This window comes from Sapajus apella, unplaced genomic scaffold (genome assembly GCF_009761245.1).
Source record: "Sapajus apella isolate SASKATOON/1434 unplaced genomic scaffold, GSC_monkey_1.0 scaffold42, whole genome shotgun sequence".
Taxonomy (NCBI): Eukaryota; Metazoa; Chordata; class Mammalia; order Primates; family Cebidae; genus Sapajus; species Sapajus apella.
In genome coordinates, this window is record NW_022436982.1 from 20548452 (window position 1) to 20574092 (window position 25641).

Here is a 25641-nt window from a genome sequence, read left to right on the forward strand (position 1 = left end):
GGACCTGGTACAGCCTGGAATTTATCTGAGAGACAGAACCCACAGTGAAGGAGACATTAGAGCAAGGCTTGGGGCAAGGCAGAAAAGGATATCATGAAGTCAGGGATACAGAGGATGTGACCCCTGCCAGGCCTGCCTGAACCTGTTCTGTTCCTGGATAAGCTTTGTACTTGTCTCCTGGAGGAACTTGCACAAGCTCCTCTCCAGGGTTGCTTTCCAGAACAGTTACAGTAAAATCCTTGCTCCGAAAGATATGATGGAGCAACCATAAAGGCGGACATTCTATTGTGTAGGGAGCTGGAGACAGATGCTGCTCTCTCCCTGTCATCCTTGGGCTTCACTGAGGCATCCTTCGCTCTGACCTTCTTACTTCTGGTCTCCACCCTACCACTCACCAAGCCATACTCTCTCTTTTTGTTCACCACTGCCACTGAATACCTTTCTTCCCTCAGAGCCCTGTTTGACGCTGGATTCTACAATGGTCCATCTTCCATGTCCACCCCTTGCTTTTTCCCTTCTATCCACAGAACATAGATTCTGCAACCCATTTCCCATATCTACTCCATGTTTCTTTGGACTCTATGCCTTATCTGACTTCATGTTCTCTTGGGATCTTAACCTCTCATCTATATTGACCCAACCATGGATGCCACTGATTCATTTCATATCCTTCCATCCTACTAATGCTTCATTTGAGTAACCCAGCAAAGTCCCACCTGGGGAAGGACTTGGGCAAGGTCCTCCTGCACAGCTTCAGGAAGGGCCCAAAATACAACCTACTAAAGGACCTAGAAAGCTATCCAGTGAAAGGTCAGGGGCCGCCTCCAAGATGACACAAATGTGGTTTGGTGAGTCACTCACTTGTGACTTAGCAACAGGACTGAGGGAGAATCTACACCAGAAGGATCCTCAAAACACCCAGAACACACATTGGGCAAAATGATGAAGCAGATCAATCAGTGTAGGATAACTTTGGTTGTATGTTCTTCATGAATTTCTTCCCATTGTACATTGTCCCTATTTGCAAATCATTCATTTGGCGCCCTGGTTGTATCAGGGATATCACAATACCTCTCTGAGGCTTGCCTGCCTTGGTGTAAGTCCTCAATGATTTCTAGAAGTCCCCAGATGTGGGGCTTCAGCATTTCAATAACAAAAGGCTTTTAAAGGTCAGCAATCCTGGCCACTTTCTTTCCTTCATTGTTCAGCCACCTTTGTTTCAAGGATTAACTCTGAAGTCAATGTTGCAAAGCACCCAGAGGAATCCCTGGAGCAGATCAGGGAGAAAAGTGATCACAAAAATTTCAGCCCCTGATCTGGTTGGCCATTTCCCTGAACCTACCCTTGGGTGGAGAAAGCCAAATTGCCATAAAAGGGACTCTCTAATTTTACCCAAAGGCTTATAGAGGGGCTTCCGACTGGGAGAATGGCAAACAGGACAGGAATCTCTTTCTAACTCAAAAGGGAGCAAGGAGCTTACGAGACACTCAAGAGAGGCTTGAAGAAGAAATTAAACAGGATTGGAGAATCCCACCCAAATGGAAGAACAGTTAAGCAGAAACATCTGGGAAAAAGATGCCCAGTTCCTGCCACAGGCTCTACTGAAGAGTAAAATTAAAAAAGAAAAGGTTGAGATGTTTGTTTTAGAGGCCTCATCTATGGAAATAAGGGAAGGGGCAGGAAGCGCCATGGCCAAGACAGCCTTCAGCTCTGAACTGAACTGAACACTCTGAGCTGAAACGCAGCAGAACAAGACCATCATTGGCCAGACCTAAGGAAGAAACTGGGGCTTGTACATGGAGTTAATGCAAGAAAACAAAGTCCACTCAAAGAGCAACTCAGGGACCCAGCAGAGCGCAAATATAGAAATTCCTGTGATGACAGAGCTCCCTCCTTCCTTGAGAAAAGTAAAGAGTTGTGGGCCACATCTGACAGTCAAGCAGGCTCTGAGGGTTCGAATGCTCTAACATCAACATGCAGGTCACAGACAGGGTCAGAAAACACATGGAAGCTGTGAGGTTCCTGGATGAGCAACTGAGGCAGTGCACTTCGTGCTCCTAGGGAGCCTATGTTTCAACCAGCTCCTGTCAGCCTGGACCAAGGATCTGAGGTCCATGAGGCCATGGTCACACCCACTCCCTACCCCAGGCTCTATCTCTGGTCAACCAGAACATCTTCTCCATCCTCTACTCCCAGATTAATTTCTGTCAATAAAGATTTCCCTGTGATTACACAAATGAAGCAGTTCTTGTATTACCACATTCACTGAAAAAAATGATCCCTGCTTCTGAGAAGCAGTGATATTTATTCTTCCCAAGTGTATTTGTTTGTTCTAAAATGAGAGTGGTGTCTCAGTTTCTGATGTTTAGTTAATTCAGAAACTTACGCTTCAAGGAAACAAGGAGACAGCTTTAGCTGTTATTGAGAGCTAACTTTGGGTTCTCAGGGGTGGCCAGGTTGAGAGAGGGAGTTTGACAGTAATGTGGCACACACACTATCACCCTGGGCTCCTTCATTTGTACCTGTGAAGATATCTCATTAAAATAATTTGTCATTATAGCTAACACTTGAAATGTACTTGAAAAATAGTTTAGGTAGCTGAGGAACTAAATTTAATTGAAATTTAAACACTGAAGAAGTGTAAAAAAACAGTTTTCAATGTAATACAATTTTAGTGCTTCATTTCACTCTACCCGTTGTGTCTTGTAGTGGATTGTACTATGTATGCAGTACACATGCATCTTTTCTAGTACTGTACACAAGCATACCGCTGTTCCTGTCAGTGTCAATGAATTGATTCAGTTGCAGTGAGATTTTTTTCTATTGAAAATAAATTTTATTTTAGCTTTAGGGGTACATATGAAGGCTTGTTACATAGGTAAACTTGTGTCACAGGGGCCTGTTGTACAGATTATTTCACCACCCAGGTATTAAACCCAGTACCCAATAGTTATTTTTTCTGCTCCTCTTCCTCCTCCTACCCTCCACCCTCAAGTAGATCCCAGTGTCTAGTGTTTCATTCTTTGTGTTGATAAGTTCTCATCATTTATCCCCCACTTATAAGTAAGAACATGTGGTATTTGGTTTTCTGTTCCTCTGTTAGTTGGCTAAAGATAATAGCCTCCAGTTCCATCCATGTTCCCACAAAAGAAATGATCTTGTTCTTTTTATGGCTGCATAGTATTCCATGGTGTATGTGTATCACATTTTCTTTATCCAATCTGTCACTGATGGGTATTTAGATTTATTCCATGTCTTTCTATTGTGAAAAGTGCTGCAGTGAACATTCGTGTGTGTGTATCTTTATGGCAGAATGATTTATATTCCTCTGGGTATATACCCAGTAGTGCGATTGCTGTGTCAAATGGTAGTTCTGCTTCTAGCTCTTTGAAGAATCACCATACTGTTTTCCACAATGGTTAAACTAATTTACACTTTGACCAACAGTGGATAAGTACTTCATTTTCTCTGCAACTTCTCTAGTATGTGTTATTTTTGACTTTTTAATAATACCCATTCTGACTGGTGTGAGATGGTATCTCATTGTGGTTTTGATTTGCATTTTTCTAATGAACAGTGATACTGAGCTTTTTTTTCCATATGCTTGTTGGCCACATATATGTCCTTTGAAAATGGTTTGTTCATATCCTTTTCCCACTTTTTAACTGGGTTTTCTCTTATAAATTCATTTATTAGACTTTTGCAAGATGCATAGTTTACAAATATTTTCCCTCATTCTGTAGGTTGTGTGTTCTCTCTGTTGATAGTTTCTTTTATCATGCAGAAGCTCTTAAGTTTAATTAGATCCACCCGTCAATTTTTGCTTTTCTTGTGATTGCTTTTGGTGTCTTTGTCATGAAATCTTTGCCCATCCCTATGTCTAGGTTGGTGTTGTCTAGGTTGTCTTCCATGGTTTTTATAGATTTGGGTTTTTCTTCTAAGTATTTAATCAATCTTGAGCTGATTTATTTATAAAGTATATAGTATAAGGAAGGAGTCCAGCTTCAATATTCTATGTATGGCTGGCCAGTTATCTCAGTATCATTTATTGAATAGCTGTTGGACAAAGATTAGACCAAACACTGTGGTGCTGGGCCAGAACCTGAGATAACTGCATCAGGTTTATTTTGATTTTAATCATATATGTATGTAGGTAGATAATATATACAGAACTAATTTTATATATCTGTACATACATGGACTAGTATTACACACATATTTTCTATGTATGTCTGTCTGTTGAGAAGGTCTTGAATCAGTGACACTCCAGAAGCAGTGAGCATACCCAACACCGAGTACTTTCTTTCTTTCTTTTTTGAGACAGAGTTTCCCTGTTGTTGCCCAGGCTGGAGTGCAATGGCGCAATCTTGGCTCACCATGACTTCCACCTCCTAGATTCAAGCGATTTTCCTGCCTCAGCCTCCGGAGTAGCTGGGATTACAGGCATACACTACCATGTCAGCTAATTTTGTACTTTTAATAGACATGGAGTTTCTCCATGTGGGTTAGGCTGGTCTTGAACTCCCGATCACAAGTGACCTGCCCACCTTGGCCTCCCAAAGTGCTGGGATTAGAGGCGTGAGCCACCATGCCCGCCGTTATTATTATTGTTTTTTCTGAGACAGAGTCTTGTTCTGTCACACAGGCTATAGTGCAGTGGAGTGATCTCAGCTCACTGCAACCTCCACCTCCCGGGTTCAAGCAATTTTCGTGCCTCAGTCTCCTGAGTAGCTGGGACTATAGGAACCTGCCACCAAGCCCAGCTAATTTTTGTATTTTTAGTAGATACAGGGTTTCACCACGTTGGCTAGGCTAGTCTTGAACTCCTGAACTCAGGTGATCCATCCCCCTTGGCCTCCCAAAGCGTTGGGATGACAGGTATGAGCCACCCCACCTCGATGAACTTTCTTTCTAAATATCATTCTCCAATAAAAAGAATCAGGGATCTTGGAAAAATAACTGATTCTATGGCTTATACAGAGAAAACACAAGGTGAGTCTGGAGCATATTGTAGTGTCAGACAGTAAGAAATAAACACACAAAGTATGAGGGTATGTCAAAATGACAGAGAAGTCAACCCAAAAATAGTTTCCAATAACCAAAGTTGGAGCAATTTGAGCAAGAAAATATAATAATATTAGATTGTAATCAAAATAATAAAATAAATATCATTGAATCCATATTGATTTTAAGTGATTGAATAAATAAATGGAACATAAGGAGTAAATCTTCCTTAAAGAATTTCAGATGTTATATGTAGATACTCCCTACCCAGGAAGTAGTGCCTAATTCCCTCCCCCTTGAGTGTGAATTGGATATAGTGATTTATTTCCAAAACACAGAATATAGAGAGGGAAAAAGAGTAAATTTGCGATGAACACTAGCAGATACCACTTTAACTATAGAATCAAGTTTAAAATCACTGGTAATATGCCATACTGATATCATATGTTTCTTGATACGATGCAATGTGAGGACGCTGTGGTATTTTCTCCTAAACCCAGAACCAAACATAATCATGAGAAAATATAAGACCAACTCAAACTGTGGGATATTCTACAAAATACTTGCCTTGTGCACTTCAAAGTGTCCTTCTAAGTCATGAGAAACAAGGAAAATCTGAAAAACCATCACAGATGAGAATAGACTAAATAGACAGGATGACCAAATGCAATATGGTATCTGGACTGGAACCTGGAGAAGAAAAAGAACATTAATGGAAAAACTGGAAAGTCTGTAGTTTAGTTAATAGTACCATAGTAATGTTAGTATCTTAGTTTTGACAAATATGTCATGGTTAGTAAGATGTTGGCATTAGAAGCAGCTGAACAAGGGGTAAGCAGGAAATCTCTGTAATATGACAACTTTTCTGTAAATCTTAAATTATTCCAAAATAAAAATTTCATTAAAAATAACTGGAGATAATAAAGTGGGCGATATTAAGAGTCATCGTTAGTAAACACTTAGTGAACTAAATAAGACTTTCCTCTTAATAATCATAAATGAATGGATGAATTTAGTCACCTGAAATCAGAATTAAATGTCCAAACATTTTAAAATGATTTTTAATAAGAGCTAAAGTTGTAGCTTTAATCAGTAATAAAATGGCTTAGATTTTTGAACAATAACAACAATAATAACAACAAAACAGTTTTAGATGTATATATGGTAAAAAAATGGCTAGTGTTTTAGTTATGGAAATTTTATCATACAATGATGAAGACAAGATATTTTACAAAAATTGCATACAGCCACCAAATAATTGTCTCTACAAGTTTTTGTTAATAATCCCAAAGATTAAATTATAATTTAAAAGCCACAAGAAAAAAATTGATGAATTCTGTTGATGTTGATAATAGAGTTGCTTTTTAATTTCTCTAGTATGTTGATCTTAATAATACTGAGTCAATGTAAGAGTTAGTGTATTTATTAATTTGGACAGATGTAACTTCAAAACTGATATGCTTTGCTTCCAATTTAAATCAATTTGGTTAAGGATAACAAGTGTTGTCAACAAATATGTGAATATTAAAGGAAATGACTTTTCACTACTTGATTCACTTACTGGAAAACCTTTAAGCATGTTTGGAATAACTTGAGTTAGTGAATTTTCTTTTTCATCTGTAAATTTTATGAATTATAAATGGAGATCAACTATATACAATGGAAATTTAGCATCTGAATTAAGATATCTTATAATAAGATATACATCAAATTGTCAATATTTTGTATTTAAAAAAGAATCTATTGAATACCTATAAAATGCTTTAAATATATTAAATTAATTAAAATATATTAATATTAATTTTACCTTCTTTTTAAAATGTGGCAATACAAAGTTATAATCACGTTTGCCTAGCAGTGTATTTTTATTGGATGGTACTGACATATATATTTCATTCTTTTTTGAAAGTAATGCTGCAATATTGATTTCTTTTATCCTCTATTATCTCTCATTCTTTAAAGGAAACTTCTCATGATTTAAAAAATCCCCCCGTTCATTGTCAACAACCTGGATCCAGAGACAGAACTTATTTAGAGCATTTGAGTCATTTTGTAGCCTTTTTTCTTGTATTCTTTGTTTAGTTGCTTCTACCTTTCTACTCCTTTCTACTTGTAAGCATGTGGTCTGCTTTCCTCCCTCCTTCTTTCTCTCCCCTCCCCTCCCCTCTCCTCCCCTCTCTTCCCCTCCCTTCCCTTCCCTTCCCTCCCTTTTCTCCTCTTCCTCTTCCCTCCTCTCCTCCTCCTCCTCCTTCTTCTTTTATCTCTCTTTCTTTTTCTTTCTTTCTTCTCTTCCCCTCTCCCTCTCCCTCTCTCCCTCTCTCGCTCTCTCTCTCTCTCCCTCTCTTTCCCTCTCTCTCTGAAAGTGCTGGGATTATACCCAGGAGGCACAGCATCTGTCAGCTTTGTTTTGCTTTTTGGTAAATAAGACAATAAGAAAGGGAGTTAACTCATAATCCATCATTTGTTATATAACTCCACAAATTCTAGGCTCTTTATTTGTTCATTTTTCTTTGTTGTTTTGGGCAGAACATTGTCAAAGACCCTTCTTTTTGTTTGTTTAGTATTTTCTACAAGACTTTCTCTTCAGTCTTCTTGGTGTGATTCTTCTAAGCATGTGCCATTCATGTTGGTCCTTTGTTCATAATGCTCCTTCCATCTTTTAAATATTTTCTTATTTTTGTTTTATGGGTTTTTAAACATCTAGTTTGTACATGCAGTTTGTAGAATACTCACATAACATGCAAAGAGACATCTGAGCTAAAAGGAAATTCATGCAGCACACAAAGAAACACTTGCCATTTAGTGGCAAGGAGGACAGTTACCTGACAGCCTGCAATGTTGATGCCTCTGGGAGTCACTTCAGATTTTCAGCCAAGCTGGGAATCTCTCTGGGAAGTCCCCGGCGAATGGCTGAACCCATAATCCCAGCCAATCCTGGGACCTGGTCACTTTTGGAGGACACCTTCTATCAGCAATCTTGTTTGCAGCTCTGGTTGGGCTGGCTGAGAATTTGTCTGAGGTCCCCTGGCCAGTCCTGCACCTTTCCGTTGCTTTTTGCAAGGGTTATATCTACACTGTGATCTGATGGCTCTTCTTGTTTGCACCTGCTTCCTTCTCCTGTTGTCTTTCACAAGCAGCATCACCCCTCACACCCCAAACAAGCCCCCTGCTCTCCAGTATTGTTCTCATGTCTGCTTCCAAGTGACATAGTTCCTTAAATACTTTCCTTTTTCTTCCTTTCTGTGATTGCTTGGAAATATTAACATCTCCCATCCTTTCCTGTGAAATTTTTAGATTCTCTGGCAGTAGAATCCTGCATATTTCTACTCTGAACTTACTGAAATCTACTCTGCTAAAGTCTATATTATCACAAAGTTTGAAATGATATGTCTATGCTCTCATTTTCTTATCTTGTCCTTCGATAATAATCACAAGTTTAAATGTACCCTAAATCTAATAATTCTAGAGTTTTAGCCACGTTGGCCAACCCTGTTCCCTTCTTTTATTGATGCTATGACTTAGCTGAGGGCTACAGTAGTTAAGTGATTCATGTCAAATTGCAAGAACTATAAAATTAATCTCCTTCATAAGTCAATCATCTCATGAGAATTTCTCGCTTTCATGACATTTCTAATAAGAAAGTTTCAGATTCTAGCCTTAGACTGCTGATTTACTAATCTTATTAAATTACTTCTTAATGCATTTAATTAAAATTATTTTATTCTTCTGAGATTTGATAGATTAGTTGCCTAAATATGATGAGTGCCTTCTCCTTGTGAAAATATATTCTACATATTCCAGGGAAAGCTGTCAATGGCTAGATCAGCAAGGAACAAGATGATCATAGAAATCTCATTAAAAAATAGATAGATAGATAGGTGTTTTATTTAATAAGCCTAGTCAGCAAGTTAATATGACAATGTGGCATCAAAAGACATTAAGTGAAAGTGTTAATTTAGAGTAAAAAATGAATTTAGATAATCTGTGGAATGTCTGCAGAAAGTTTCCTTTTTTTCCTGTTCTATCCATAGCTGCTCCCTCCTTTCCTCTTTGTCCAAATGGCTACTTCTCTGATTGTCCATTATTTGATCAACAATTAACCCCAGGAAACTGAATCTGGAATTTCCTAAGAAGGCATTATTAGCCTCCTTTCTCCTGCAGACGTGGTGGTGCATCTTGGGAAGAGAAACTCAAATTAGCTACCAAAAGGTATGATAGAACTAGCAGGTGCCTACTCAGACTTGGGTAGGAGGCAAGGAGGGTGGCAGTTTATGACAATTAGACTTACAGTCTTGAAAGGATTAAATACGCACACACCCAGTTAATTTGCCTCCAGGAGGCCTGCAAGTGATTTTCTTCCCCTAAGTAATTCTGTCAAATGTATCCATGTTTTCATTAACTCCTGAAATAATTTTTTTCTATTCATTGTAAGGTTGGTTATATTGTACGTTTTCGTATTAATAAGTATTTATCCTCTTATACTATTACAATCATTAACTGCAGTGTGAAAATATACTAGTTATTACTGTCTAACTTTTGTTGAAAAAAAGCACAATAAGGAAGTTGGGGGTGAAAAAATACATAAAAAGCATGCAGCCAGAGTTTCCTGCCAAGGAGCAGGGCACTGAATTCATGACATTTAGTTTCTGTGCCCAACAGCTAAATCCTGTGGTTTTACTGAAAGAGAATACTGATCAGCCCAAGGAACATTTTATTCTTGAGAATTGCACATCATGGAATTGAAGAAAATGGGAAACTGGAGCGAAAATATCTGTCAGTTACTTTTTCTTCCTTTCCTTTCTTCTTTTTTAATGAAATAAATTTTACTGAGGGTCAGAAAAGTATCACATGTAAAATAGTCAGAGGTAAGAAAGGTAGCTTCTGGTCAGCGGCACCCATTATGAAGATTGGTTACCACAAAAAAAAAATGTACAACATACGCATTAACCATAAGAAAAAGTGAACTAAAATATTGGTGACTGATATAAAAAAATTATTAAGGAGGAACAAATGCATGTATACATGACTCTGTTAGTTTAAAAAGTCATATAGCTATCAAAGCATTTCAGGGGTGTTGTGGATAAGCAGTATCTTGAACATAACTTTTTTGTACACAATATTTTCAATGAAACAAAATCTGGGGAAAATGTAGCAAGTGCAGCTTTTTAACTATGCAGTATATTAACATGTCAGATTGATTGTACAGTTGAACAGCTTGAGGGAATGGTAGTATTTTAATAATATTATATGTTAACCTGGCCTTTATAAGTAATCTCTGCCTGAAAGATGTTATTAGCTTAAGGACGTGAAATGTAACTTCTACAGGTATTTTTCCCATTTGTTTTAAAAGATTTTTATCAGCCAAGTAGCATTAAAATAGCATTAAGGAGAGAAATTAGATTAGGTTTAGTGGAGGGGGAGTATGTTGCTTATTGATGACAAAAACAGGTGATAGTAGAGTTGTCTTAGTTGAATGTAGGTTCTGGTAATTCCTTATCATTTGACATCTTTAAATCATGAGAATTAAAAAACCATTGGTGGCTCAAATTTCTTAATATTTGTAAATGAAATGCAGCAATAATGCAGTATCTTGGAAGTATAAACACAATCCTAATTCTTTCTCTTTGCTTGTTCTAGAAGCCATTTCACACACATTATGAAAAAAAAGCCCAGTGGCACTAATGAAGAATCTGAAATACAGAAAGATTGTCTGTGATTTGCGCTAAGCTGTACTTCTTTAGACTTCTCATGAAGGCTATATTCCAAAATCTACATGATTTTACTCTACTTCAGTGTTTTTCCTTTTTTCCCCAGCTAATTTCTGTCTATACATAAACCATCTACATTGATGAGCTTAATAATACCTTAATCCAATGTCCCTGGGAAGATGACTCTGCTGGCTGCTACATCATACCTCTCAACAGCATTTTCTCTAAAACTGATGTAGGTCTCGTCCACTACAATGAATAACTGCCAGGCTATGTCTTGGCATGGAAAAAAAATGTGACATGTTATATAAAATTAAATATCGAGTAGGCTTTCTCCTAGTGACATGAATTAAAGAAAGATGCTTCTTTTTCACTGGCGGAATATGAAGGCCCCCATGTGAGTGTTTGCACAAAGGAATTTTATTGCCACAACATGGCACCCAACGTTGACTACATAATGCACGGCTCAGCCCTCTGCTGCTAGTTGGTTTCACAAGGAAGTCCCAGCAGTTTTGAGAAATGGCTCAGTAATTAGGATCTTTCAGGAGGTGTTCCTGCCTTTTTCACGCATCCCTTCAGCCTGTGGCTGGATGGTGCCTAGACTTAATCCATAAGCTGTCATCAGGGAAAGACCTGAAACAAATTACAGTAATGATGGCAACCACAAATCTCCCACTAAAATTCCCTGGATGAAGCTCTTTCCTTCTCCTTATCCAGGAAACTTCAGTAAACAGGCACACTACAGAAGAGGAGCTTATTGAGCGAATATGTAGGAAAAACTAAATATGTAGGAAAAACTAAAAGCCACTTTAATAGACCGGATGAGGGAAGAAAAGAAATTCAACAGCCACTGAACAAACTAACAAATCTGCTCAGAAAAATCTCAACTCCAAATTTAATTTTTATTTGTTGGTGTATTTTCTTATTATTTCTTTCTTCTTTTTAGTAACACACTGGAAGATAATTACAATATGGTCTGTACTTTCAAAGGAAAATAAAAGCACTAAAAGAGAGGTTATTTTAGGATATGTCTATTGCAAATGTAACTCCCCCAAACTGACCCAGGCTTTTCTTTCTTTCTTTTTTTTTTTTTTTTTTTTGAGACTGAGTCTCACTCTATCGCTCAGGCTGGAGTGAAGTGGGATGATCTCAGCTTACTGCAACCTCTGCTGCCTGGGTTCCAGTAATTCTCTTGCCTCAGCCTCCCAAGTAACTGGGATAACAGGCGCCTACCACCATGCCCAGCTAATTTTTTTTTAATATATTGTTAGTAGAGATAGGGTTTCCTCACGTTGGCCAGGCTGGTCTTGAACTTCTGACCTCGTGATCCACCCGCCTTGGCATCCCAAAGTGCTGGGATTACAGGCGTTAGCCACTGTGCCCGCCTGACCCAGGCTTTTCAAGATTCTGGATTAGAATATTTTACGTCCTTCTCATGATACTGTAGCTGACGTTAAGTCTGAGACTTGGCTAGGAATAAAATAAATCCATTCTGTTGTAGGATGTGTAACCGAGTGTGTACTTCTCAGCTACCTAGAGGTTCCTTTTCATATATATATGTATGTGTATATATATATGTATGTGCATGTAGGTGTGTGTACAATGTATATATGTGTATGTATATATAAATATCAAGTAGGCTTTTTATACACACATATATAGGACCACTGTCTTTGGTGATGTTTCAGTGCCCCCTGAGGGCTTCTAAGTGTAATAAACACAAATAAGAATTTAGCTTCATATGAAATAATTCACTATGCAGGAGCAAATCTGCATGTGTGACTCAAAGGATTTCTGAAGTAAAGATTAACTGCCAGTCATCAGGAAACCCAAAGTCATTTAAAGTAAGAGGTGCCACAAGCCAGAAGAGAGAAGCCATAAACACATACAATATTAATAAAGCAATTACAGTAAGTGGTAGAACATTCTGCTTTGCAAATCTCTTGCCACTTCAAGAAACATCTGTCTCCGCCACTAGAAATTACTGTTAAAAAAAGCCAAACCAAACCAAACAAGCTGTGCTTTGTGTTTTAGCTTTGCGTTTAGTATCTTGATCAGTTAGTCTGCTGCCAAAGCTTCAATACCAATTTCATAGCCTATTCCCTGGGTTGGCTTTTCAACCAATGTAGCCAATTGTGCTTATAGTAGGCAGAGGAGCAATTAGCTAATCCACTGCATTGTGCAAACTGCCTGAATCCAATCACACATAATGTCTCCAGAGAGTGAGTAAGAAATTCAAGTGACCAGATGAATCCTTATTTAATAGAAACTGGCTTGAGCCTTAGCCAACCCAGTTCTTGAAAGTCGTGGGTTCCTTATTTTTTCAAAACTAAAATTGCATGCTTATGTACACTGCACATGTAAGTTGCTTTCTTACTGATCAACAAAATCCAGACGTGGCTGGGAGAGGGAGGAATCATGGAGACCAATGGACACATGCTGTGGAATGTTTTATCCTGAAATAGCACCTGGTTTCTTAGAGAATAATTGAGAAGAAAGGAACCATATCCATAAGTAATTATTGAGCTCCAATAGGCCTTTCCATTAAAAAAAGAAACAACAACAAAACAATGTGATTCAAGAAAAGAGGGAATGAAGATATGCTTCATTCAGGAGAAAAGCAGAAGAACGTAATGCCGTGGGCCAGGCCTCTAATCTCAGCATTTTGGGAGGCCTAAGTGGGAGGACTGCTTGAGGCCAGGAGTCTGAGATCAGCCTGGGCAACATAGCAAGACTCTGTTCTCTACAAAAAATTTGAAAAATTAGCTTGGCATGGTGGTGCATGTCTGTAGTCCCAACTACTTGGAATGCTGAGGAAGGAGGATGGCTTGAGCCCAGGAGTTTGAGGCTGCAGTGAACTATGATCACACTACTGCATTTCAGACTGGGCAGCAGAGTGAGACCCTGTCACTATCAAAAAAGAAAAGAAGGTAATTGTGGTTTCTTAACTAGAAGTCTATAACAGAAGATACAATTTCAAAGATCTACTCACTTGGGGCTGTGAAGAGTTGGGTTAAAGACACAACCACTCAAATGTTTGTTAGAAATCCTCAGGGGTCTCCTTAGATTCCCTTTTCACGCTTATCTCAAAATTCTCATTTAATTCATCACCAAATGTTTCTTCTTGCTCTACATCTCTTAAAATAGATTGCCTCTTGTTATCTGTCTTCCCAGTAACTTGTTGAGGCCATCTTCATTTTTACCTACACTATACAATGGATTGCTGAATGATCTTCCTAATTCTGGGTTCCTTTTCCTTTGATCTTTTCTCCAGATTGGTACCAGAAAGATCTTTCTAAAATTCAGGCCTAATGTGTTATTTCCCATCTAAGTCCCCTCAGTGGCCCCCATCAGCTACTGAACAAAGCTCAAGCTCTTCAGAGGGCCTACAAAGCCCATTGTCTAAGTGTTTGGCTTCCCGTGCCACAATTCCCCACATGTGATCCTTTCCTTCTAGAGCACTTGCAGTTCCCAGGATACACTGCTCTTCGGGGCCTGGCAATGTGTTCTTCCTTTGGCAGCCATTCCTTTGCCCTTCACTTTTGTCCACCAGGCCAATCACTTCTCATCCTCTTCTGTCCAGCCTGCCAGGTAACCTGGGGTAAAACTTGGTGAAAACATCTCTGTGTGACTACCATAGAGGCATGGAACAATAGGAGCTATTGGATTGGGTAGTCATGTACCAATGAGCCCTGAGGAGGCCAGTGAGGCTCAGGAGATGGGTACCAATATTCCCCAGCAAAAGTCCAATTTACACAAGTCAGATTATAAAACTGCCCCAGAAGGGTAAATTTCTAGGGAGGGATCGTTACAGCACACAATTCAAAGAAGGCAGGCTGGGCGTGGCTGAGGCTGGAACAATACCCTCAGGACCCAGGCTTCTTCTCCCCTAACCCATTTTCCATTGTAGGAAAATGCTCTTAAAGTTGTGAGACCTGCCATTGACTATTTGGCCCCTGGAATCGGTTTAACTATGATCTTCTAGATGGAAAAGTTCTGCTGTAGAGAGAGCCAACCCTATGCAAGACAAATTATACACCAAATACAAAGTTCCATAGCCTTCAGCTTCTGAATTTCTGCAAAAGACTTCACCAACTCAAGACTGGCTCCATTGTGAATTTGAACCAGCAACCGTGCAGTTGCAATCTCTACACCTTACCCAACTGTGCTAAGCCACTTGTGATAAAAGAAGGCAGAAAGCTTTCTTAAGCTGCATTTTGAATGAGAATGCTGCACCCTGAGGTGATGTGGCTGCCCAAAGACGGGTGGGGCTGATGGCCAGCAGCTGCTTCCTTTTCCTCAGCTGCACCAGCAGAGTAAAAAAACCACGTGCCTCGTCAATTTAAAAGCCTTCGCAGCTGCTGCTGGGCCAGACTGTGAGTTACCCCACCTCTGCAGCTTTTGGTCTCCTGTTGACCCCGCCAGAACCACTCCCCAAGCTGCTGCCAACACAGGGACCCACGACCAGCAGGCGAACGACCTGGGGAGCCTTTTTACACTGCTGCCTGGGGCTGGAGAACGCCGGAGAGGCCTGCTACCAGAACCAGGCCAGGCCCCGTGCGTCCTGGTCCCCTGCAGGCTTCCGTTGTACCTCGCCCCTCCCCCTCTTTTCTCTGGCCTGCGGCTGCACACTGGGTTCTGCCCGAGGCTGGGCTCTTCCCTGCCAGTGCCTGAGTGAAAGGGGCAGTGCTCACCTGCTCTGCCCCACAGGCTCCTACAGGTTTTGGTCCCAGAGATAATATTTGAAGAATAGAGAAGGAGACAGAAAGCAGAGAGAGAGCTTGAAGGTAAAAAAAAAACCTGTGCTTTTAATTCTGGCTGGTCTGCTCTAGGGTCATGCTTCTGAGGCGCTGCTACTCAGGTTCCCTCAGCTCTGCCTGGCTATGGCCACTTCAGGTGTTCTTAAAGAGACAGGACAGAATGGGGTCGGTTTTACTGATGATTTTGAAGTTATCTTCTCCAGCTATACCCCTTTCCTGGCTTACCCCTCTTCTGGCTGTACCCCTCTTCTGGTGTACCCCTCTCCTAGTGTACCCCTCTCCTGGCTGGCTCGCCACAATGTAATATTGGGGTTCAGCGTGCCCTCAGTTCCTCTGAGAGGATGTTTCTCCAGATTCTTTGTCTCCTGCCCTCTCAAGAAAGAGAGAGGGGATCACGGCATAGTGCGCACTAAATGCTAGACTCAAAAGTGTTTGTAGAAAGTGATTTAGAGAGAGAGAAACAGCTAACTCTCAAGCTGAGCGAGAGAATCTAGAAAGATGGAATCCAGGAGAGGAAAGCTTCCACACTGAGTGGAAGGGAATTAGAGAGACATATGGAGTTTAGGAGGGGAAGACAGGCTTCTATGAGAGAGTGTGGAAGGGGACCCCAGAGGGGAAATCCAGGAGAGAGAAAAATGGCTTCCATGAGAGTGTTCATGGAAGGGGATCCAAACATGGAGTCCAAAGGGGTGTGGAAGAAGGGGACTGTTAACCTGGGAGGAACCCCCACCTTCTCCAAGACCCCTGACCAATGAAAAGAGGTCTTTAGAACTTCCGCTGGAGTGATTGACTTTTAGTTTCTGCCCGCGCCTGCGAAGTTCAAACATTAAACCGTTAAATCTCCCAGATGGAGAGAAATGGGAGGGGGGGTATGGAGCTGGGAAATTCTTGCCCTTAAAACTATGCCCCATCATGGACTCAGAAAGAGAACACATTCCTTCAGTACTATAGTGCTTTATCATACCTTCCTAGCAAGGTCTTTATAATTTTTCCTTTAACCTTTGTGTACATAAAAATTATTTGTTTTCATGGAATCATAAAACAAAATAATAACTACCAGCATAAAGGTTTATTCCCACCACCCTTATTGGTATGCATACATTAGGAAATGGGAGGCTTCTGGAATTCCCAGTGGTGTATAAAATGCAAGAACATATGGACCCATTACTTGTTTTTTTTTTTTTTTTTTTCCTCCAAAGACAGAGTTTTGCTTCATCACCAGGAGCCAGGCTGGAGTGCAGTGGCACGATCTCAGCTTACTGCAACCTCCACCTCCTGGGTTTAAGCAATTCTCCTGCCTCAGCCTACCGAGTACCTGAGACTTGTTTTGTTTTGTTTTTAAGACGGGGTCTGGCTCTGTCTCCAGGCTGGAGTGCAGTGGCTCAATCTTGGCTCACTGCAAACTCTGTCTCCGAGGCTCAAGTGATTCTTCTGCCTCAGCCTCTGAAGAGCTGGGACTACAGGTGTGTGCCATTATGCCCAGCTAATTTTTGTATTTGTAGTAGAAATGGGGTTTCACCATGTTGGTCAGGATGATCTCCATTTCTCGACCTCGTAATCTGCCCTCCTTGGCCTCTCAAAGTGCTGGGATTACAGGCATGAGCCACAGTGCCCGGCCCCCATCACTTTTTAAAATTAATTGTATGTGCTTTTTCAAAACTCCGTACAGAGAATTATAATAGTGAAGGCCATCTGTCCTGATGTTTCCAGCTACCCACTTGCTTTGAATGGTGCATTTCTTATAGACAACTAGAAGGCTGGTTGGAGTGGGCTGTTTTTTGATAACTGGTCTATGACTCTTGGATTTGCATGAGAACCTTTTAGCAGCTATTTTCGTTTTCTTATCTGTAACTGCCCCCATTGGACTACAAGCACTTAGACTTGTTTTTAATTTTTTACTTTATTTACCTCATTATTGGAACAAAGTATGTTCAAAGTATGAGTTTTGCAATTCATAATTTAAACATTATGAATTGCAAAACTGTAATGAAGAGCAAAAGCTTCTCTCATAAACTTCTGATTGTCTGATTTATTTTAGCTATTTTCCCTGTAAAGTCATAAATACATTCAGTGAGGGTATAGTCCATGCCAGGAATTTCTTTACAAGCTTCATATTTATGTAATTTTTATATCCTTGTGAATTTTGTAATTTTCAACATTTTCCGATGAGGAAACATTCAGAGTGATAAAATAACTTCCTTGATGTCACACAGGAAATAAAGGGCAGAGGTAGGATTCGAGCCTCGTTCTGCTGAATTCTGCTTTCTTAATCAGGATACACGAATGCTTTAGTCTAATAAGCTTAACTCATACATACGTTTTATTGTGTTTTCTGGGCTTTGTGCCTATTAATATTACAATATAAACAATTCCACTTATCATTAAACTTTTCATACATATCATTCTTACTAGCTGTGAATCATTCATTTTGTGGATTTTTGTAAATCATTTGATTTACTTATGAATAGTCTATACTTAATTCCCCAAACAGGCCTAGTGTTGCAAGCTTTGTGGTATTGGTTTCTTATAGTAATCTCAGTTACATATTTCTCTGATATAGGAAGAACACTTTAGCACAGAATTTTCCATGCATGCTAATTCCAGAAGTATTATAGTCCGGAATATACATCTTAGGATTAAAGAAATACAGGAATCACAATTGTTTTAGTCCGTGAGGAATAGGCAAGCTGTGTGTTTGTGTTCCTTGACGATTCCAGCAGATGGCACCTGCAACATATAGACTAATTTTCAAACTACGTGGTTAGGGCTGCAGATCTTAGAAGCATTGTGATACTATAGCCAATAATTCCTTAATTGTAAACCTCTCATCCCTTTGGAGTTGAAAAGATGAAAGATAGTGCGCTGTCATCCAGGTATTTAATTGCTGACAGGTGGGGAGGAGTTGGGCTATCAGAGGAGGCAGCGTGGTTGAATTGCTCCCTTCAACATACTTCACTGCCATCTGAAAGAAATGTAGGGATGTAACAATAATTAAGACTTTGTTTTCACATTTTAACTTTCATTATAGTTTTCAAGTTTTTAAATTATTCATGTATTTCATAGTGAAATATCTCATGTGGAAAGAAACACAGGCAAGACTCAGAATATACCTAAGACTGAAAACATTTGAAAAGCAAAATGTGGCAGGTGTGTGGTTTTTCAAACATTCTGTACATATATATTGTGAATATATTATTAAAGTGGATAATGGAGTGAGAGAGAAGTAAAGAAAAATGAATTTTGTTTTTACTTTTCAATAATTTGAAAATATAACTAGTTAGTATTTTTCTATTGAACCTAGTCTATGGAGAAGTATTTAGTAGCTAACAGTTAAATGAAATGGATATTAGTATTTTTAAGAAAAGCTCCCAAAACATTTTTGAAGTTATGGGTTGCTTATCATAAGTATGTACATTTTTTAATGTCAGAAAAATCTTTCCACAGACAAATTATTGGGAAGAAGTTTCTTTTTTTCAAGGCAGAGTTGCTTAAAATGGATTGGATGATTTCCAAGATTTTCAAAATAAGTTCTGATCTGGCTAGAGACATTTATATATATTTTTCAAAGACAAGACACTTTTAGGAAATTAAATTAGAAAATGAGGTTTTCTGAGCAAGAAATGGGTTTTACAAATTATTTAAAATCCTACTTACTATACATTCAGTTTAATCCCAACGAAATCCAAAAAGATATTTTTCATTGTTGGTCGAAACAGAAAAGTTAATTCTGAAATTTACATGTAAATGAAAAGTACCTATAATAGAGAATACTACCTCCCAAAAAAGCAGTGTTGGAGGACTTGCGCTATCTGACTTTAAGAGTATAAAATGATAGTAATCAAAACAAGGTGGCATGAGTAGGCAAGTAGATGGTTGGAACAAAACATATGACATCAACTAATTTTCAACACAACATAGTCAACACATTTTCAGTCAATGTTTAATAGAGAAAGAAGTTTCTTTTCAACAAATAGAGCCACAACAAATACACAAATGTGAGGAACAATGAGCTTTAACTCTTACCTTACAGCATATGCAAAAATCAATTTAGGATAGATCATAGGCTTAAATATAAAAGCTAAAACTATAGAGCTTCTGGAGGGAAAGATAACATTTTTGCAGCTTTAAGTTTGGGTAGATTGTTCGGAGGGGACACAAAAAGCACTAATCATAAAGGAAAGAGTTAAAAATTTGACTTTATCTGAATTAAACTGCCATTGATCAAAACACACTGTAGAAAATGTGGGCCAGGGACAATGGCTCACACCTGGAATCCCAGCACTTTGGGAGGCTCAACTGGGTGTTAGGTGGGTCACTTGAGGTCAGCAGTTTGACACCAGCTTAGCCAACATGGTGAAACCACGTCTCTATTAAAAATACAAAAAGTTAGTGGGTGTAGTGGGGGGTCACCTGTAATCCCAGCTTCTTGGGAGGCTGAGGTAGGAGAATTGCTTGAACCTGGGAGATGGAGTTTGTAGTGAGCTCAGATAGTGCCAAGGCACTCCAGCCTGGTAATACAGTGAAACTCCATCTCAAAAACAAACAAAATAGCCCAATTTTTAAATGGGCAGAAGATAGATAGTTTTTCTAAAGGAAGATCCTAAATGACTAATGAGTTCATGAAAAGAGGTTCAACATCCATTGTTACCAGGAAACTGAAATTTGAAGCCCAAATGAGGTACCACTCCACACACACTATAATGGCTAACATTTTAGAATTGACAGTGATAACACCTAGCGCTGCTGAGGATGTGAAGGAACTGGAACTCTCCTACTTATGGGGAAATTGTAAATTTGTTCAACCACTGGACCGGGCTGAATAGTGTCCCCCAACTTCATGTCTAACTGGAACCTCAGAATGTGACCTTATTTGAAAATGGGATCTTTACAGGCGTAATCAAGTTAAAATGAGGTCATGCTGGTTTAGAATTGATCCTAAATCAAATAACTGGTGTTCTTAATAGAGGATGGAAATTGATACACAAAGACACAGAGGAGACATACATGGAAGAAGGCCAAGTGAAGACAGATGGGCTTAAAGCAGAGATTGAAATTAGGCTGCCACAAACTAAGGAATGCCGAGGTTGCCAGCAACCACCACAAGCTTGAAGGGGCAAGGAAGGATTCTTTCCTGGAGCTGTCACAGGGAGTATGGCTCGAGGACACTTTGATACTAAACTCCTGGACCCCCGAGCTCTGAGAGTATACATTTCTCTTATTCTGATCCACCCAGATTTTGGTATTTTGTTATGGAATTCCTAGGAATGGAATGCAACCACTTTGAAAAATGTTGCTAATTTCTTACAATATCAAACACCTACAACTTGCCTATGACCCAGCAATTCCATTCTCAGGTATTCACCCTAAAAAATGAAAGCATATGTCCACACAAATATATGTATAAGAATGTTTATGGCAGCTTTAGTTATAATAGTCAAAACTGGAAACATTTAGTGTCTATGAAGAAAATGAATAAAAAAATATGTTCATGTAGTTGAACACTATTCAGCAATAAAAAGAATGAACTGTAAATGCTTCTACAGTGTGGATGAACATCAAAAATATATTGAGCCAAAAAAGCCAGACACAACAAGGTATGTATACTGTATGAGTCCATTTACATGAAGGTCAAAGTCAGGTAGACGTGTTCTCAAGTAATATAAACCAGTGAGGGTAGGGACTGGCCTGAGAGATCATGAGGAAATGTTCTCTTGCATTGGAAAAGTTATGTGTGTTGATTGTGGCAGTGTTTCACACTAGTGTATAGACATTTGTCCAAACTCACTGGATTGTTTTTTGTTTTCTTAAATGAATACATTTTATTAAATGTAAATTATATCTCAGTAAAATTGTTTTTAACAAAACATAAATCATGGAGCATGCCATCATATGTCATGTTTGCTTCAATCAAAAAGAAAAGAAAAACCCACTTTAAAGCTTTAGTTGAAAACTTTTATCCCATTTCCCTTTCCTTTTGCTTGAGCCCAGGAGGTCGAAGCTCTTTTGAGATAGAATCTCTCTGTCACCCACCAGGCCGGAGTGCAGTAGTCAGATTATATCTCACTGGAGCTTCGACCTCCTGGGCTCAAGCAAGCCTCTCTGCTCAGCCTCTGGAACAGCTGAGACTAGAGGCACATGCCACCATGCCGGGCTACTCTTTCTGTTTTTAAAAACTGCATTAGTTATCTACTTTCTGAACTCGTTTTTAATTCTTAACGGGAAGGTGATTTTTCATGTAACTTATTTTTGTTCTCCAACTTTTCCAATCTGCACTGAATGTAGGTATCCACATGCCTTACACCTTGTAATCGTCTACTATTGTATATGTTGGCAAAGGCTTATGCCTCAATTTCCCTAGCTGAGGGGATTCTAATGACTTAGGACCCAATTTGAGTCTCTTGGCTATTTTGCTGAGAAAGTATAGGTTACTTGCAGGGACCAATGAAGGGCAAAATAAAAATAACTATCTTGAGCTACAAATACAGAGTTTAAACAGCATTCAAAATGTTCTTTTTTAAAATGGGAGAAATATACAGAATTTGGCCTGTCACAGAACAAAGAAAATACTAGCTTCAGGTGGGCAGTACCCGAGTTCCGTTCTGACAGCTTCTTGGCAACTGTTAATGTGTATCAAGCTTGACTGGATGGGAAGAAGGACCGGAGGGGAAACAGCAAGACAACCGGGACAGAAGAGAAAAGGGAGGGACCAGGAGCTGCCCGGGGATCCAAGCAGCTCAGCTGCTTCTGGTTTACGGTGCAGCGCGAGCGCCATCATGTGGTCATCTCCATAACTTCAGCGGAAGAAACGCGTTTCTCCCCACCACTGCATTTGAAGAATGGAAAAAATAAACCAATCGTTCATGGGCCCTGAGAAACCTTGAGAAGGACTTTACCCTACAGTTGTTTTTCATCGAAAAGTTAAAGAGATTTCTGACGTCTCAATTAGTAACGCATCTGGAATGTTTGCTCTCCAGGTACCTATTATTTGTTCCTTCAATCATCAAATATTTATGGAACACTGTGTGCCAGACACTATATGCAGCGGAAAGGCAGGCATGGTGGTCTAGAGGGGCAGACAGACATGTGAATAAATGGTTGCAGCAGTCTGATAAATATTCTAATGCAGGAATGAAAGGAACATCTGGGAGCTAAATGAGAGCATTTAATATTTGACAAAGATGCTCAGTGCTGTAATCTAATTTTTGCATTGAAAACCTGTGTTGATCCCATTGCTTGTATCACTTCTCCATAACCTTTAAAATCTGGCTAAATATATTAATTGATTCAAATTATTTATTGAGAGCTAATTATGTGCCAGGTACTACTGTTGTGTCTCTATTACTTGTATCATTTTTGTCCGTAACCTGTTTAAAAATATGGACAAAATTATAAAATGATTCATTGATTCAAATTATTTTATTGAGAGCCAATTATGTGGTAGGCACTGCTGTTGGTGCCAAGGGATACAGATAAAGATGGGAAGGAGAAAACATTTCTTCTTTTGTTAAGCTTAATTTCCATGTGTGGAAAGTGAGCCATCAAGAAAAAAATATTTTATGTCTGTGATCCAATAGCCATTTTCTTGTTTATGGCCTGTTTATATTTTATTTCCTAATTTCCATCTATATTGTTGGTTCCTCACTTTGTCGAATATAAACGATTGTTTCAAACTATTTCGGGTTACCCTGATTGTTTAAACAAGCATAGGTAGGTTTCTCTCTCTCTCTGTTTTTTGTTTTTTTTTTTCTAGAGCCTTGCTCTTGTTGCCCAGGCTAGAGCGCAGTGGCGCTATTTCGACTCACTGCAGCCTCCGCCTCCTGGGTACAAGTGATTCTCCTGCCTCAACCTCCCAAGTAGCTGGGATTACAGACGCCTGCCACGATGCCCAGCTAATTTTTCTTTTTTTTCTTCAGTAGAGGCGGGGTTTCATCATGTTGGCCAGGCTGTTCTGGAACTCCTGACATCAGGTGATCCTCCTGCCTCGGCCTCTCGAAGTGCTAGGATTACAGGCATGAGCCATGATGCCAGGCCAAGCATAGCCTTCTTAATGGCTATGGGAAATTGACTTAACTTCCTATTGCTCAGAGGGGCACCAAGGTTTTAGTAGTTAAGCCATGAAGTGGGAATTTGGGAGGAGATTTCTAATGCTGGCCCTATTACTGTTTCGTTTGTCTGGTTTACCTCACAATCTCAGCTTTTCTTGTCATGCAATATTTATTATATTTGTGACTCCAGGGTCATTGCATATAATAAATATTTTGGACTCAAAACAGCAGATAGTAGGAAGCTGGAGGAACTCTTGTGTTCACACCAAGCCCCTAGGCCTCAGCAGTAGCAGCCTTCAGGGAGAGCGGCAGCCTCCCTCCCTGAATCTCACGTGGAGTTGGCTCTGCTCCAACGTTGAGGCGCCAGAGCGGGAAAGGAACTTCTCTAATGACATAAAGCAAGTGAAAATTTATATGATCGAATGAGCTCACTTACCAGCTTGAAAAAAAAAAAACGCGATCTTAATGAGCAGAGCATATTTATTAATAATTATTGGGAAAATAAACCTGCTTTATGGCTGTGTTTTCAACGAATTAACTCTTCACTATATCTTCCTTGTCTCATCTTGTGTTAGGTTGTTCACTTCCATTGCTAACACGTACTCAGCCCACACAGTTGGTGTTTATAATGGGCTCATATATCACTGCTAAAAAATTCAGAAAGTTCTCCTTCAATCCTGCCTTTGCCAAATCACTGTGGCCTAGACATCAAGGTGGAGGGACCTAGGAAGCCCAGAGTTTTCCATGACTTTCCCTACGAAATCAAACAACAGGCCAACACCCATTCTTGTAAGCATATTGGCTCCCAGTTCAGATTCTTTGGAAGATTCTTTTCACTTCAACTGACATTTGCAGGGAGCATTATATTAAACTCAAGCTACATAAGACCATGTGTTACTTCATATAACATATAATTGTAAACATAATCCTTGATTTCCTTTGCCTCCAGGTGTCTCAAGTATTAAGTACCAAACCATCATTATTTATGAATTTAAAGGAAAGTGTCTTTAGAGTCACAGTACCCTTTTGAGGGGGGAAAAAAAAAAAAAACAACTGGTTAAAATAAACACATAAAGCTTGTGGTCAATAATTAAAATTATTCTCTGCCTAAATTGCTCTATATTTACATGACCTAAAAAATTTAGAGCTTACGAAAATGTGACGACAAAATTAAAATGTTATTTTTGGCCAGGCATGGTGGCTCATGCCTGTAATCCCAGCATTTTGGGAGGCCGAGGGGGGAGCATCGCCTGAGGTCAGGAGTTCAAGACCAGCATGGCCAACATGGTGAGACCCTGACTCTGATAAAAATACAAAAATTAGCTGGGTGTGGTGGTGGGAATCTGTAATCCCAGCTACTCAGGAAGCTGACACAGGAGAATCATTTGAACTGGGGAGGTGGAGGTTGCAGTGAGCTGAGATAGAGGTACTGGACTCCAGACTGGCAACAGAATGAGATTCTGTCTAAAAAAAATAAAATGTTAATTTGTTCTATGTATTTCTGACTCAAACATTTAAAGACATAAATCTAACCTATTTGTACTTTTATACAGAATTTTAAACAGATACTATTGATCGTTATTAAGACAAGTTCAATAAAATGAACTAAATCCTCCTTTAAAATACTATGTAAATATTCTCAAATATGAAAATGTCATGAAAAAGTGTGCCTTAGAATTTTATTTTTCAAGTTTTGGGGTTTAAGATATATGAACTGACCATTTTTCCGTTTGCAAAGAGAAATGACTTAGTTTATATCTGAGCATGTCTCTTCAGGGTAGTAACTGCTTCCAGAAAACCATCATCGGTAGAAGCAGTAGAGCATTCTCACTGAGCAGCAGAACACAGGATGTACTATGAGATAATCCCTTCCTTTGTGAGAGCCCACTTTGAGAGGCAGGCTGGATTAACAGGCATGAAATTTTTAAGTAGCAGTTCATAAGCAGCTTCATTAAATTGCACTAACAATTTTTGAAGTTTTACTGCAGCAATAACTGGTGAACATTGTGATGCAATATATATACAGGCTTTTCTATTAAAATGGTTAATACTTCATTGCTGTGTATTTTTAGAGGCTTACTTATCTAAAATTCTCCTAACTCTATTTTTTTTTTTTTTTTTTTT

General features: G+C 39.3%; 1 long non-coding RNA gene across 1 annotated transcript in view; it reads left to right on the plus strand.

Annotated features, from left to right (window-relative positions):
• Positions 1 to 19879: 19879 nt before the first annotated feature.
• LOC116565956 overlaps positions 19880 to 25641 on the plus strand; it is a 13151-nt gene continuing 7389 nt past the window's right edge. Inside the window, exon 1 of the long non-coding RNA XR_004275679.1 lies at positions 19880 to 19911. This is a non-coding gene — a long non-coding RNA (uncharacterized LOC116565956). The remainder of the gene's footprint in view (positions 19912 to 25641) is intronic.